This window comes from Colobus angolensis, unplaced genomic scaffold (assembly GCF_000951035.1).
Source record: "Colobus angolensis palliatus isolate OR3802 unplaced genomic scaffold, Cang.pa_1.0 Scaffold58, whole genome shotgun sequence".
NCBI lineage: Eukaryota > Metazoa > Chordata > Mammalia > Primates > Cercopithecidae > Colobus > Colobus angolensis.
Window position 1 is genome coordinate 1,947,998 of NW_012119376.1, and position 14,380 is coordinate 1,962,377.

General features: G+C 35.2%; 1 long non-coding RNA gene across 1 annotated transcript in view; it reads left to right on the forward strand.

The window, feature by feature from the left end:
* LOC105526138 overlaps positions 1-14,380 on the forward strand; it is a 70,415-nt gene that overhangs the window by 8,003 nt on the left and 48,032 nt on the right. Inside the window, exon 2 of the long non-coding RNA XR_001004027.1 lies at positions 7,418-7,706. This is a non-coding gene — a long non-coding RNA (uncharacterized LOC105526138). The remainder of the gene's footprint in view (positions 1-7,417; positions 7,707-14,380) is intronic.

Consider the following 14,380-nt stretch of genomic DNA (forward strand, 5'->3'; position numbering starts at 1 on the left):
GGGGGTGGGGGACTGGGGGAGGGATAGCATTAGGAGAAATACCTAATATAAATGATGAGTTGATGTGTGCAGCAAACCAGCATACCGCATGTATACCTATGTAACAAACCTATATGTTGTGCACATGTACCCCAGAACTTAAAGTATAATATAAAAAAAAGAATCCTTTCTATTAATACTTCTATTATTCAACAAGATTCTGGAATTTATGGCCAATGAAAGAACATAAGGAAAGGAAAGAAAGTATATATTGGTTGTAAAATGTATGATTTTTACCAAAAATTATATAACTTCCTTGGAGTAAAATCAAGAAAACTATTTGCTACAGCAACAGAAAGTACGAGAAAGCAGTTAATACAAGATTAATATACCAAAAATCAAGAAAAGTTAGAAAAGGAAGTGGAAAACAAGACTCATTAATAATGCTAATAAACATACCTAGAAATAAATCCAATAAGAAAGATGTAAGATTTTCAATTAAACACAAACGAAAGACTAAAATAAATGAGGAAACATAACTATATAGGGGGAAGAGTATAAAGTAATAAGTTATAATAAAATTATTGCAATTACAATTAAAAACTAAATTAAGCATTTTCAGAACCTTGAAAAATTAGTTTAAAATTTCATTTGAAATATAATAAATAAGTTAGAATGCTATGAGCAATGTGAAAATGATTAATGAAGTCTTAGTCTGTAATTTGATAAAACATATTATAAAATACAGCAATTAAAACATTCTGATACTAACAGTGATAAAAATCAATAGGTCAATGAGTTATTCATAATAAAAAATAGACCTTGGTGTATATGAGATTTACTATATAATAAAAGTGATATTTAATATTAGTGGAGAAAAGACATGTTGTTCAATGAATGGGTTGCAAAATTTGCCTACCCAATTGGGAAGAAATGAATCTATATTCCTACTTCAGAACCATATCCTAAAAGGTCTCTAGATTGGTTAACGTTTTAAAAATAGCAAAAATAATAAATGGAGCAGTGGAAAATAATTTTTATGTAAGGAACACCTTGCTAAACATATCAGATAAGTACAAACCATAAAGAAAAGGGTGAATGAAATGACTATATAAACCAAGATAAAAGACAAATGACAAAATGAGGGAAATTGCAATGACACCCAGTGTGTTAAAATTATCTTTCACAAATCTGTAAGATAAAGGAAAACACCACCACAGAAAATAAACAACAAACATACACACAGAATTCACAAAGAAGTAACATAGATGATCATTAAACATAGTTCTTAAAAAATATACAAACTCACAATTAAGTAAACAAAATTAGACTAACAAAGACTAAAATGTATTAAAAATTTACATTGTTAGGTATGGCAATAGGAAAAAATATGGACTTTAATCGTTCTTGACGGAAGAATACACTGACACATTTTGATTTTCTCTTCTAGAAATTTATTCTGCAAAAATATTTCTCCGAGTAATCACAGATATATGTATAATGATGCCACTTATATTACAAGTGTGAAACTAATCCAAATGCCTATCATTGGAGGACTGGTTAAATAGATTATAATAACTCCGTATCACAGAGTGGAATACTATATGGCTATTAAAAAGAATGAAATGACTCTTTGTGTATTGATATAGAAAGATACCCAATGTATATTGTTTAGTAAAAAGGTAAGTGTAAGTTACACATACACACAGTATGATATATTTTTGGTAGTATATGTACATATTTGCATAAACACCGTCCAAAAACGGGAAGGATATAGAGCAATTGAGATCAGTGGTTTTCTCTCAGGCATGGTGTAAGGATGGGGTGGAGAGTTTCATTATTCCTTTTGAATAAATTTGTTCGATGATGCCTATGTTAATTGTATATAGAAAAAAATGAAAACGAAGAAGTATATGGTAAAATGGGGAACTCAAAGCCAAACTTGTGCCTAACTCTGACTTTAAATACCCGAAGAAAACAAGTTTTGAAAGAAAATTACTCAAATCAGTCCTATATCTCTGGAATATGATAAGTTTCACAGAGATTTTTACGTTGTTTTCTCCACGGGTTTCTCTGTGATGATCTGCGCTGCACTGCTTGATGAGTCCAAAGGGCTTTGCTGATGATCAGGATGCCAGAGTGTGGCGCCAGAGAGTCACCAAGCCCCAAATTAAACTTAGGAACGATGGCAAGGTAGGGCCAAGGAACCCAGGCCCGTCATAACTGTAATCTCTCAAGCCCTATTTTCCTTCACTTCTAAATACCCTTGCATTGTTCCTTGAACCATCCATGGAGGCCATGTAAGATGACAGCAGGTGCTGTCAGGGAAACCACCTCTGGTAGCTGTAGTTTAGGGATGGGATGGGTATAGAAGAGATGCTCTGAAGACATGAAAACACCTCTTTAATGTGGCAGGACATTGACTTGTAGGGAATGGAAAGAACATTAGCGATAAACTTTGGTAGCTGTTTTGGAACACAGAACACTTGGAATGGAAGCAGAAATTCCCTCAGGGAAAATCACAGCAAGCAGACTGCAGCCACAAAATAAAGAACAGCCCAGAATATACAAATGAATATGTTTCTTCCTACACGTAACTGCATATCTTTATAGCATCACCTTCAAGGCTAATATATTTCATTTCCTTTACTGCTTTATAATTCTTTGGAGATCTGACTTTAAAAACAACATTGATGTTTACACTCTTAAAATTTTAGTGCATATATGCACTCAGAAAATTGGATTAGATTGGGGAAAATCCATATAGTAGTAAAATTCTTTTAAAAATTACTAACTGGCTGGCACTTTTATCTAAGTATGAGAATCATGAATTTTTCTCAGCATTTCCTTTTAAAGAGGTTATAAAGTTAAGCTGTAAAAGGATTCACATCAGTCCTGATGGAACAAGGGATGATAAAGTCCAAGCAAATAGCCATTGACACAAACTTGTCTTTGTCTTTATAGGAAGGGAAATTTCAAGAATAACTCTGGAAACAGTAATTTTTATAGAGTGAAGGCAAGATTGTGCATTAAAATGTGCATTTTGTTAGAAGGCAGTCATATGGATTGGCTCTACATCACCACCCAAATCTCATCTTGTAGCTCCCATAATTCCCATGTGTTGTGTGAGGGGCCCAGTGGAAGATGATTGAATCATGGGGGCTGGTCTTTCCCATGCTGTTCTTGTGATAGTGAATGACTCTCACGAGATCTGATGGTTTTAAAAATGGGAGTTTCCCTGCACAAGTTCTCTTTGCTGCTGCCATCCTTGTAAAATGTGACTTGCTCCTCCTTGCTTTCCACCATGATTGTAAGACCTCCCCAGCCACATGGAACTGTTAAGTCCAATAAACCTCTTTCTTTTGTAAATTGCCCAGTCTTGGGTATGTCTTTATCAGCATCATGAAAATGTATTAATACTGGTAGACTACTGGATCTAGGCCCAGTTTTGTTATTTATTACTACATGGAATTGCATAGTTCATTTTGAGTAGCTTATCAAAACCCTGAACCTCCATTTCTTTATCAAAAGATAGAATTGAAGTAGATGGTGTCAAAGATATGACAACTCCAAGCTCTCAAATATAATTGTAGATTTTTAACAAAATGCAACAAGTAGAGAGAGAGAGAGATGAAAGAAGGAAGTGAGGGGATAAATTAAATTTAAAATGATGTCAAGTACTAATTTAAAAAGTAGCCTTTACTGACTTGAAAGTAAAAAGTCAATTTATTCTGTTTTTAAACACTATTTTAAAAATATGCTTTATTCTAATTTATAAAATCATTTCTTCAATTAATATTATATCTGAAGTCATAGTACATGTTTTTTTTTGTTATTGAACAATTTTTGTTATGCTATGATCTGAGTGTGCCTTGAAATTTAATATGTTGAAAACTTCTCTAATGTGACAGTATTAGGAGGTGAGGCCTTTGGGAAATGATTAGATCATGAAGATGGAACCCTCATGAATAGGATTGCCTTTTACAAGAGGCCCAAGAAAGATCCCTTACCCCTTCCACCAAGTGAGGGTGGAAAAGATGCCTTCTGTGAATGAGAGTGGGCCCTCACCTGGTAGCAAATCTGCTGGCACCTTGTTCTTGAACTTCCTGGCCTTCTGAACTATGAGGAATAAATTCCTATTGCATATAAGTCATTCAGTTTATGGCATTTTTTTATAGCAGTCTGACTAGACTAAGACAGAGTAGTAAGTAAGCAAAATGGGCTCATTTTAATATATGACATAGACAAAAGAAACGTAAAACATGTTACTGGAAAGATATTAAGCATTCAGATAAAATGAAATGGAAATGCTCTTTTCTCCTTGAACAGGGAAAAGTGTTTACATGAGAAGAGAAAAAACAAGAGGAAGATAATGAGGTGCCTGATTTTTAAAAAATAAACTTTTACTTTTGAATAGTTTCAGATTTACAAAAAAAAGTCATGATGATAGTACAGAAGATGGCTATATAACCTGTACCCAGTTTCCCTTATTGCTAATATATCCCATATCTATGATTAATTTGTAATAACTAGTGAATGGATATTGACACACTTTAATTAACTAACGTCCAAACTTTATTCCGATATTTTTACTTTTTACCGAATAACCTCTTTCTGCTCCAGGATCCAATTCGGGGTGTGACATTACATTTAGTCGTCATGTCTTCTGATTTCAGTCTCTATAATTCCCAGTTCTCCACAGCTGGGACTCCTGACATCCCATATACAAGAGCAACTCGACCCCTGTGTCAGGCCATATTTAAACTGTGCTAATCCCCCAGGCAGAAGCCTCAGTATCAAGTCCCATTCTTAATATCAAGTCCCACTAGGTTTGACCCCATACTAAAAGCTGCCAAGTTAGCCAGTCAGTCCCAAAGTACAGGCCTTCCATGTGCTCTGTTCCAGTAGCTACTTTTCTGAGGCTAAGACCCCTTTGCTTTTAATCTGATCTAGGATAAATGTCTCCTGCTGAATTTTGACTCCTATGCTCACACCCTAGTCACACATCCTTCAGTGTCAGGCTCTTAAAAGAAAGTGGTCTTGTCCCCAAGCTCAATCTTGCTATGTGCCACTGATTCTAAAGTTGGGCTTCTGCATTAACCTAATTTAAGATCTTTGTTAAATAACCTATCTGGTTTTCCTCTCAGAAACCTAAGAGCTTGTTTTTCTTCCAGGAAAATTTCCTGGTGGGTGTCAGAATCCTGTACCTGAAATCCAGTCTACCAGCTAAGGCCTTGTTTCGCCATGGACACCTACACCACCCGTCCCTAGGACCTGCATGTTCATGGAGACACTGGTATCATGTCATGGATCTCCACTCTCAGTCCAGTCCTCTGAAACACATGCCAAGGAGTTCCTATATGAAATGAATGACTAGTCAGGGGTCATCATGATTATACTCAACAACCATGATTGTACTCAACAAATTTTCTCTGAGTAAATGCCCGTGGGCAAAAGTCCAGGGCATAAACCTTGGAACCTGAGTCAGCTTCTGAGGGGGAAGAATGGCTCCCTCTCCAGTCAGGCCTGGCTCTGTCCTGCCCATTCTCACCAGCAGCCAGCAGTCACATTCTCCAAATGAAACAGCCTTTTAACTGAACAACTCAATAAAAGGGGAAACTCAGTTTTTGTCTAAATGAAAGAAAACTGAGGACAATGTAGGTGCCATTTCCTGACTTTATCTAAATATAAGTTAAATTCTACACTGCATTTAGTAATGGATAAGCTTTGTTTGCAGCTATAGAAGTCGTGGTTGTTAAATATGGTCAAGATAAACCATTTAATTCAGCTCTTTTTATTTGACATGACACTGATAAGATACGAATTTGAAAACCACATAAAAAATTGGGAAATACTAAAATACTGATTATGTAAATTTAAAATTTTATTCATATAGGAATCCTTTTTCCAGCAAAATAAATTTTTTAATTTAAAAAATCTGAGATTTTTCTTTACCCAATTGTCAAAATCAGATTTATCGGCTAGCATAAATCATAATTCCTTTAACAGTTTCGTAAAGTAGGCTAGGTTTACAAACACAGTCTATAGGGTGCTTTTTCTTATATTCTGTTCATTTTAATTTTTAACTGATGTTTATTATTTAATAATGTTATTCTTTATTTGTTATTATTGACACCTTTGAGTTTAAGTATTCTGTAGTCTAGACAGGATACACTTATTGATACTGTAAATAATAGACAAAGGATTAGTGTGCAATTTGCTGTTAATGTAATTGATGGATTTGATTCTCCACTGCATTACTTCTCTGTTCTTACTTTAACTCTAATGCCAATGGTCTTGATCATTGGACAATGCATATAATGCCTGCATAAAAATGAATGTGATTCTTCATATTTCTTGAATTTGTTCTTTTTTTTCTCATCGTTTCATAAAAATGGTGTTACAAATAGAATGGCACAAAATGAAGCTTCAAATCAGGATGTGTTTTGCTGTTTTAATACCTTGCTATACACAATTTATTTTTCAGAGGTGGAATATTGGGGCTATTTAATGGAAGGTATGAAGTTAGAGAAATGAGAATAGAAGTAGCTTTTCATGTCTGGGTTTACTGAGGTGAGGCAGAATGACAGAGTGGACCTTGTCTCGCCTCCTGTGCAATTCACAGAGCTTATAGGAGGTGATCCTAAGGCCGAGGTTGAGATTTCAGGTGGACCTCTGAAAGGGTGAAAAGGCATTCTGCCCAGCAAGCAACTGTCCATGTATCACCCTTAGTCATATTAATATTAAAAGAAATCCAGCGTATGCTTGAGAACAGCCTTGCTTTATTTCTGTCAAGAACAAGACACAAAGAATAGGCTTAATTGAAGATATTTTACGTGTCTGTATATGAATTTTTAATTGCAATGTGAATGGGATTAAAATTAGAAAAAATATATCACTGATTACAGGTTATAAAGTATTAAGCATACTCAGTTTCTAGATCTTGGTTTGTAATACTATTCTCCAATACAAAGCATCAGGCTCCTTGGAGAAATGGCTGATTATACGAATGGGGCAGAAAATGTACAAGACAAGTCTGGAGCATCGCGTAGTGTCATAAAATAAGGAAATGCTAAAAACAAAACAAAAATGGGTATGGCAACATAGAAGCCAACAGAAAGAGATCCCAATGGCCAGAGCTGGGGTAATTGGAGCAAGAAGATAAATAGTGCAGTATTACATTATATCCCAATGTATAAAACAAATATCCATGAGTTATTGAATAAATAACATGTACAAAAGAATTCCAAATAATTTGTATAGCTATCTCCTCAAAGATGTGGAGAATAACTCCCCCACAACAACCCCCATAAGTATGAGCTGCACATAGTGACTTCCTTCTAAAGAACACAGCATGGATGGAAGGGGAAAGAGTAACTCACAGTGGAAAAGAACTCTGCTTCAGCCACATAATTGCGTTTGACAGCATCTGTGACAGGTCATGTTGACAGCATGAACTTTCAATGTGATGTAAGGAAAATGGCATTCTACCTCTGTGTTCTTCCTCCCCAAAATTTGTAACCACCATCTAATCATGAGGAAAACATCATACAAGTCCAAATTGAGGAAAATTCTACAAAATGCCTGATTACTATTCATCAAAACTGTCAAGGTCATCAAAAAGTAAGGAAAGTCTGAGAAACTGCCACAGCCTAAAGACAGTCCAGGGAAACATGATGACTCAGTGGTATTCTGGGTGGGTTTCTGGAACCGAAAAAGGACAACAGGTAAAGTCTAAGAACATATGAATAAAGTATGAACTTTAATTAATAATGATGTGCTAATATTGATTCATTAGTTATGACAAAAGTACCATAGTAACGGAAGATGTTAACAATTAGAGAAACTGGATGCAGGGTTTATGGGAACCCTCTGTGCTATCTTTGCAACGTCCCTATAAATCTAAGACTATTCTAGTATACAAAGTTCATTTTAAAATAAATTTTTTAAAAATTTAAAATACTAGACCACGATATCAAAATAGGTAGAAATCCTCAGTCATAGGACTCTAATAATCCAAGATGTAACCTAAAAATTATACCTAAAGCTGTTCAAAACAGGATTAATTAAAATAACATAAAAAGGAAAACTAGGGAATGATTAGAATAAAATTATTGTATAATTATAGCCATTTGATGATGTCAACTTTTAAAAAGCATGGTGTGATATGTATGGTTTGGCTGTGTCCTTACCCAAATCTCATATTGAATTGTAGTTTCCATAATTCCCATGTGTCATGGGAGGGACCCAGTGGGAGGTAATTGAATCATGGGGGTGGTTACCCCCATGCTGCTCTTCTCATGATAGTGAGTTCTCACGATATCTGATGGTTTTATAAGAGACTTTCTCCTGTTTGCTAGGCACTTCTCCTTCCTGCCATCATGTGAAGAAGATTGTGTTTGCTTCCCCTTCCAGCATGATTATAAGTTTCCTGAGGCCTCCTCAGCCATGCAGAACTGTGAGTCAGTTAAACCTCTTCCTCTATAAATTATCCAGTATCAGGCAGTTCTTTATAGCAGTGTGAGAATGGGCTAATACAGGTGATAGATAGGCAAATACTTGTGAAACACTACTGAATGAAAAAGATGAAAAGATTGATAACCTCTGGCCTTCTTGTGGTCTGAGACAAACAGACTTCTTACTTTTACTGCTGTGGTCGGGTTTTCTGTTCTCTGCGGCCAGATGCACTCCTCATAGTCAAAACAAAGAAGTAAATGACAGTGCTCGAAGATTGTAAATTGGGGTAAATCTTTCTAGAGGAAATACGGAAATATGTGACAAAAATCTCCTGATTTTGATAACTTATTAATAAATAAGTTTAAACTTTAATTTATACATATTTTACCTATTGTGAATGTACATAAAGATTCAAATATTTGAATATTAATTTAATCGTTGTTGGGTTTGGGGTTTTATTTGAGTCTCGCTCTGTCATTCAGGCTGGAGTGCAGTGATATGATCACGGCTCACTGTAGCCTTCATCTCCCAGGCTCAAATGAGCCTCCCACCTCAGGATAGTGGGTAGCTGGGACTGCAGGTACATGCAACCATGCCTGGCTAATTTTTTAAAATTTTTTTGTAGAGATGGGATTTTCCCATGTTGCCCAAGCTGGTCATGGCCATTGTTAATAGTATTTTAAAGAAAACTACTTTATGTCCCAACAATATATTATTTACATAAATATTATATAATATTTACATAAATTACGGTTCAACCATCCAATAGAATACTTTACACTCATTAAAACTCAGGTTGTATAACTTCACAGGAAAAGCTTCATAATAAGTGTAAAAAGGAGCTTTCTCAAAAAAGTAAGAATCATCTCATACTTTAATATAATGATAATTACATATTTATAATGATTACTTACATATGATTATATAATATGATTATGAATTATCAATATACTTGTATAATTAAATATAGAAAATAATATAAAATATGTAAATATTTTTATATTACATAGGCAGAAAAGTTGGAGGATTTTACTAACCAAAACTAGAATAGTGATTATCTTTAACAGTGCTTTTTATTTTTTTACATTACATCTTACATTTTTATAATACATTTTTCTACAATTTCAATTTTACACTGTCCTTGTATTGTTTTTTGAACCAAAAAAGAATAAATATTATTTTTTAAAAAATTAAAACCATGGTTAGAACTCAGCTCTGATATGAGTGTAAAGTCAATGGCTATAAAGTTATTTTTTAAATTGTTACACATGGACTTACTCCTAATTAAATGCATTTCACCTTGAGAAGAATTACTTCTGTCTGTACTTTAGTGTCTAGAATATAGCAATTTTGTGTAAATATGAAATTGGATCTTAACTCATCTTCATACAGCTTTCTTAGGTGCTCCATGGCATCTGAGAGCCAGTAGTGTTTTAAACAGAGTCCTTACAATCTGGAAATTTAAGTTCTAAGTTTAGATTATTTACATCTTCAATTGTGTTTTCACTAAGTCCCTTCACTCTTCGGAAATTATAGTTTCCTACATGTAAAAGGATATCTCCTATGATTAAATCATGAGGTTTCCTGGGCAGATGATGACTTCAGTAATGTTGTGCCCCCAAAAGAGAGTGTGGCTCAAAGTAGAACATGTTTTCCTTTCCTTTGAACACATATTACCTTGCTCATCTCCACGGCCTCCTACAAGGCAGGTAAGCAACAGATGTGACCATTACAAACAATCGTCAGATCAAGTAGTGACATAAACAGGCAGAGTAGGATGAGGGTGTGTTGATTTGCACGTGGGAGGAGCAGCTTTCAGAGCGAAGAATGAATATTGGATGAAGTTATCAGGTAAAAATGGACTTGCTCAATATCCCAGAAAGGAAACTCCTCCTGTGCCTGAGTTCAAGAACAACTGCCTAGGGTGTAATGAGAGACTTCAGCTGATGGAGGGGAAAATGACATGCCACCTGGAGAAAAACCCAGGGAGAGACCAACATTCCCTTTGTTCCCCTTATAGAGGCCTTACACATTCCCACTGAAACAGGAATTAACATCAACAAAATTCAGGTGCCTAAGGAGTTCCTTTTTTTCACAGGCAGGGTCTCTCTCTCTCTCTGTTCCCAGGGTGGAGTGCCATGGAGCAATCATAGCTCACAGTAGCCTTGAGCTCCTAGTCTCAAGGGATTCTCCTGTCCTGGCTCCCCAAAACTCTGGGATTATAGGCATAACTCACCATGCCCAGCTCCTGGGGAGTTCTTTATCTTTGGCAAGTCTAAATTAGCTCCAGCCTGATTGGGATGAGAATAGAGTAGATTCCTTCTATCTCTTTTTTAAAATTAAAGTAGTTTAAGAAAAGATATGGAAATGCAGAAATGGATACAATGTACTCCTAAAAAGATGTCAGGAATCCACTCTCTCTCACATTCTTTCTCTCTCTCTGTCTCTCTCTCTCCTTTCTCTCACTCTCTCTCTCCTCTCTCTCACTCTCTCTGCACCCCCCTTCCTCCTTCCTTCTCTCTGTTTATGCCAAGCTTAATGGGAAAACGTGACAGGGTACACTTTCTGAGGGTTTTTAAAATTACTATAATAACGAGAAAAATAGTAACTTTAGGGTAAAGAAACCTGGAAGACACCACCTTCACCAAGTAATCAAAGTTAACATCATCAGTAAGAGACAAATCAATGGCCTGTGTCTCCTGATACACTGCACTTAAAACGACATGGCATAATTTCTGTGATATTTTTACTCAAAAATGTATATTTAATTGTAGAATCTATCAGCTAGACCTAAATTTGGCCAGGCGAAATGGTTCACACTTGTAATCCCAGCACTTTGGGAGGCCGAGGCGAGTGTATCACTTGAGGTCAGGAGTTCGAGACCAGCCTGGTCAACATGGTGAAACATGCTCTCCACTAAAAATACAAAAAATAGGCTGACAAGGTGGCACATACCTCTAATCCCAGCTACTCGGGAGGTTGAGGCAGGGGAACCACTTGAACCTGGGAGGAGGAGGTTTCAGTGAGCCAAGATTGCGCCACTGCACTCCAGCCTGGGTGACAGAGCGAGACTGTCTCAAATAAAAAAAAATAATGACCCTACATTTAGAAATATTTCTAAACATAACTGACCAGCGCTCTTCAAAAGTGACAAGACCATGAAAGACAAAGCAGCACTGAGAATCAGTTCTAGAATAAAGGAGAGTAGATATACATGGCAGCCCAAAGCAGCATGTGATCATGGATTGGAACCTGGACAATAAAAATGACATTAGAGAGACAATTGGTAAAAACTTTAAAGAAGGTTTGATAATTGTACTGAATCAATGTTTAATCTCCTGATTTTGATAACTTAGTTACATAAGATGTTAACTTCTGAGAAATTTTGGTGAAAATATACAAAGATTTTTTGTAGCTGCTTTATAAACCTGAAATGATTTAAAAATGAAGAGTTAAAAAGTTAAAAATAAACATATGAAAATGGGCAGAGAAATAATTTCACATTTCACATAGAACTCAGAGTACTTTTAGTAGCAATGGTCCTGTCAAGTAGTAGCCCCATTTTATAAAATTAAGGAACTTAGACTAAGAAAGCCGAAGTCACATGCTTAAAGATCACAGAATTAGTGAATGTTGACTTCAGGTCTGTTATGATGGCGTGATAACAGATATGATATTTTGATAAATTGAACACTTTAGTCTTATGAAATGCCCTCTTTATCCCTGGTGATATTTCTTGTTTCGAATTCCCATATAATCTTAAAAGACACAGTTCAGCTTTATTATGATCAGTGTTTGGTTACACTTTTACACAGTGTTTATGTTACATCTTTTATCATTCTTTTACTTTTATCCTTTTTTGATATTTAAAGTGAATTTCTTGTAGACAGTATGTAAGTAGTAGGTCATTTTTTTTATTCAGTCTTACAATCTCCGCCTTTTAATTGGACTTACATTTGGGTTTAATGTAATTATTAATAGAGTTATGTTGAAATTCTTTGTCTTACTATTTATGTTCTCTTTGACCCACTTGTTCTGAGTTCTTTTTTCTCTTTTCCTGCCCTCTATCATATAAATCAAGTATTTCATTTTAGTCTGTTTCATCAGCACTATGACTTAGTGTTTCTCTCTTTTTAAAAGTGTCTGCTTTAAGGTTTACAATATGCATCATTAACCTTTCACAGTCTACCTTCAATTAATAATACGCCTCTTCCCATATAAAGTAAGAACTGTACAACAGGATACATCTTTTCTGTCTGAAATTTGAAATGCTCCAAAATTCAAAACATTTTGAGTACCAAATTGATGCTTCAAGTGGAAAATTCCATACCTGACATCTTTGCCTTCTACAACTCATTGCATACAAACTTTGTTTCATGCGCAAAAATATTAAATATATTGCATAAAATTACCTTCAGGATATGTGTATAAGGTGTGTATAAAACATGGATTACTTTTGTGTTTAGACTTGGGTCCCATTCCCAAGATACCTCATTATGTGTACTCAAATATTCCAATATTCAAAAAAATCCAAAATTCAAAACACTTCAAATTCAAAACAAAGCATTTTGGCCAAGGGATACTCAACCTGTATTTTTGCATAGACTTTACTTCTACATGTATTACAAAATATATAATATATTGATTATATTTTTTTCACTGACAATTATCTTTTAAGGAATCAAAAAATGAGAACAATGTTTATTCACATTTACTATTCCTGTACTTTTCAATTTCAATACTTCGCAAAGATTTAAGTTTATTATGTAATTTTCCTGAAGAACAACATTTAGCATTTCTGTAGTACAAATTTTCTAGTGACAAATATTTCTCAGCTTTTGCTTGTCTAAAAATCTTTATTTTTTTCTTTATTCTTAAAGGCTTTATTAAAGGATATTCCTGCTGGATACGGCTAGGTCGTGAGTGTTTTTCATTTAGTACTTTATAGATATCTTTTGACTCACAGGATTTCTGAGCTGAGACCACGCCATTGCACTCTGGCCTGGGCGACAGAGTGAGACCCTGTCTCAAAACAAAACAAAAACAACAACAAGAAAAGTTTTTTGTTCATCATCACTTATTATCAGCATTTTAATTATGATGGGCTTTGGCATGTTTGTGTCTTCATGTGTGTTTTTCTGTCTTGGGATTTGTTGAACTTCTTGAATCTGTGCATTTACAGTTTTCATCAAATTTACAAGAAAATTTTCCATTATTCAAGTATTTCCCCATAACTAAAATTACACGATATGGTTTGACTGTGTCTCCACCCAAATCTCATCTTGAATTGTAGTTTTCACAATCCTCATGTGCTGCAGGAGGGAGCCAGTGAGAGATAATTGAATCATGGGGATGGTTTCCCCCATACTGTTCTCATGGCAGTGGATAAGTCTCACAAGATCTGATAATTTTATAAGGGGAAACCCCTTTCATCTGGTTCTCATTCTGTCTTGCTTTATGCTGTGTAAGAAGTGCTTTTTGCCTTCCGCCATGATTGTGAGGCCTCCCCAGCCACGTGGAACTGTGAGTCCATTAAACCAATTTTTCTTTATAAATCACCCAGTCTCAGGTATGGTTTTATCAGCAGCATGAAAATAGACAGATACAACACATATGTTAGATTAGCTTGGTACAGGTCACTAATGCACCATTCTTTTTATGTTGTACTGTTTTATTAGGGATCACAAACATGCAGAGTTCATTGCCAAACATCCTGAGACAGTTGTTCATATATTTTGTCCAATGCTCCAGTTGTTTGTAGTGGGAAGGTAAATCTGGATCCTGTTACCCCATCAAGGCTAAATGCAAAAGTATATTTTTCTTTTGATTTGCTGGATTATGTCTCAGAAAGCCACTGTTCCCTACACCTATTTTCCCAAAGATTGACCTATGTTTCACAGCCTGCGCAGGGTTTCTCCTTCATTGAATCTCCTTTTATGATTCA